Genomic DNA, 2,693 nt, shown 5'->3' with positions numbered 1-2,693 from the left:
CATTAACGACTGTTTACAGTCGTCATGGAAACAATGACGACTCTGGAGGGTCGTTTTTGGAACATTAATGACTCTTTGAGGGTCGTCAATGAAATAATGACGACTCTTGAGGGTCGTTTTTGAAATAGTAACGACTCTTGAGGGTTGTCAATAAAACACTTTACCACCATGACAGTATTTCATACAAATCTGGGCCAAAAAAAGAAAATTGCAAACAAAAAATTTGAAAAAAAAGGTTAAGATTAAATTAAGTAAGATTAATGCTAATTAAATAAGATTATCACTAATTAAATAAAGATAGAATAGCCATTATCTAAAATATTTGGATAAAGGTTTGTTGAAATTAGGGTTGGGTGACCTTTTTTGTCTTCTAATATGAGGCCCTAATTAGTTTTGTCTTAAGATGTGGACAGTAGTATTCAAGTAGAACATAAGTACAAAATGGAGAAAACTTTGGTTTATGCTTATGGATCATTTGTCTCATATTATTACATGTCACTATATTCCCTCCTCCACCAATCAAAATACGGTCTTTCTTTTGCCATCATGTGCTATTTAGTCAGTTAGCCGGAATTCAGGCCTGTGATTAGGTATGGTGCGCTTTGAATGGACTCTTTGTTTCCTACAGTAATACAAATATTCAAATAAAAAGGGAAAACACCGAGTAGGAACGGAGCAGCAAATCAAGGGAGATGGTGGCTGATCAAAGCTGATTGATTTTATTTTGTATGATATGAAAGAGGAAGAGGGAATTACGGATTCAGCGTTGAAACCGGAGAGCAAATGCTGGAAGATTACATTACGTAATAGTACAAGTTTCACATACACGATTAATTCAACTCTCTACCAAACTATCTCTTTCCACGAATTACTCGTTTTACATGTAATTTTTGTCCGTGAATTACATTTTCTGAAGTTTATTTAAGTGTTGCTATAGGCTCTAACCTCCAAAGGTGAAAGAAGAAAATGAACAAAAGTTGGTATCTAGATTCAAAGCAGTAAGTTTTCGGGAAGTTGGAGGAAATTGATATAGATGTGATAATAACTACCACGGGGTTGCCAAGGCATACTAAAAACTGCATCCAAAGATTAACATATAAAAATGAATTCTCAATGTTAGTATTTTTCAGTAAGTTTCGATGTTAGCATTTTTTTTAGCTTCTTTGAAACTTACTGAAAAATACTTAGGACAACACATCATTGCTATGGGTAGTGTAGTTTCATCCAAAGTTGAGTTATTTCTATTTTTTCGATCTTCGAAATTTTTATCTTCGCAATCAATTTATTATCTAATTTAATTTCTTTTTTTACGCCATGAATTGAGCACTCATGTGCAAATTGCAGGTTCTCCGGCAATCAAATTAGGCTTAATTAATTCTTGAACAACATAAAATCTTAAGGTATTTCAACTATACGTACACATGATTTTTTTACGAATTCATAGTACAATTTAACCTAACTAATCCTAATGCTTTTACGAGTGAATATTTATTTTATACGAAAAATTACATAAGATCTTTTTACGAATTTTTAACTTAACTAATCCTACTGCTTTTACGTGTGAAAATTTATTTTATGCAAAAAATTACCGATGGTCTAGAGTACAAAAGAAAATTAGCATTGCCTGTAAATGCATGAGATAACATCAATGGAAAGTATAAATGGAATTGGATACGATACACCAACACCAAATGCTTGCATGCAAGTGTACTGCTACATTTTCTCTTTGATTCTAGAAATTTACTGGCTCAACAAGAACCTTGATAGCGTGTACTTACCAGTGAAGAAAACATTTCTAACGGACCTATGGAGTATTGAGAATAATTGATTGAGAAAATAAAGTCATTTTTAATCAACAAGTTTGTGAATCTGCAATTTATTTTCTTGTATAGTTGTATTCGTTTCTTATGTGCAATCACAAAACTGTCATTTTCGTGTATAAATAATGTTTACTGAAGTTTACTGTTACTTTAGGCTCTAGCCTCATGATGGAAAAAGAAGATCAAAATGACAACCAAGCAAAATCTGGTACTCAGAGGAGTAAAATTAATGAAAAATTGGAGGAAATTGAAATTGAATCAAGAAAAACAACCGAGCGACACCAAAGTGAGATGTAAACAACTTTGCCAGAAAACTACGTCTGATAGTTGAAGCATCAAAATCACGTCGCGTGGGTGGTATTGTAGAGGACATATTTTCAAAAAAAAAGAAGAAAAAAAAAAGTAGGCATATGCTCCAACGGGTCATGGGTTTTTTTTTTAATCTTTTTTTCCAAGTTAAAGATGCATTAAAAAAATAACTAACTTGGGGAGTTGGCCACCTTTACATCAAAATGAACAGAGCCATCGAATGTTGGGATGTTAGGTTCATCCCGAACATTAGATTTATTTCTAGAGCCTGTATAATATAAGTCGGCGTGTTCATTCGTCCAATTGACAACAGTTGTAAAGGATTTAGCTTCCTTAGCTAAGATGTCATCCACATTATTTGCTGATCGATATGCATAGAAATAACCCAAAAAAAATTGACAGAGATTAAAATCCTGTTTTACTTCCTCTTGTGAGAACAATATCTGTCATAACAACCCAGCAGACTCTCCCACCCGAACATCAGCGACATATCCGTAGTTGTATCCCAACTAACACCGATATTGTTCCCACTTACCCACCGCGGTTATCCAGCAATGTTGGATT

At 33.6% G+C, this 2,693-nt stretch overlaps 1 long non-coding RNA gene across 1 annotated transcript; it reads left to right on the top strand.

The window, feature by feature from the left end:
* The first annotated feature begins 693 nt into the window (after positions 1 to 693).
* Positions 694 to 2,337, top strand: LOC113321384. The gene is made up of 2 exons (XR_003346629.1): positions 694 to 1,400; positions 1,975 to 2,337. It is a non-coding gene; the product is annotated as an uncharacterized LOC113321384 (long non-coding RNA).
* Positions 2,338 to 2,693: the final 356 nt, after the last annotated feature.

This window comes from Papaver somniferum, chromosome 11 (assembly GCF_003573695.1).
Source record: "Papaver somniferum cultivar HN1 chromosome 11, ASM357369v1, whole genome shotgun sequence".
Classification (NCBI taxonomy): domain Eukaryota; kingdom Viridiplantae; phylum Streptophyta; class Magnoliopsida; order Ranunculales; family Papaveraceae; genus Papaver; species Papaver somniferum.
Note: the sequence above shows the minus strand (reverse complement) of the source record. Positions and strands in the feature narration are given on the sequence as shown.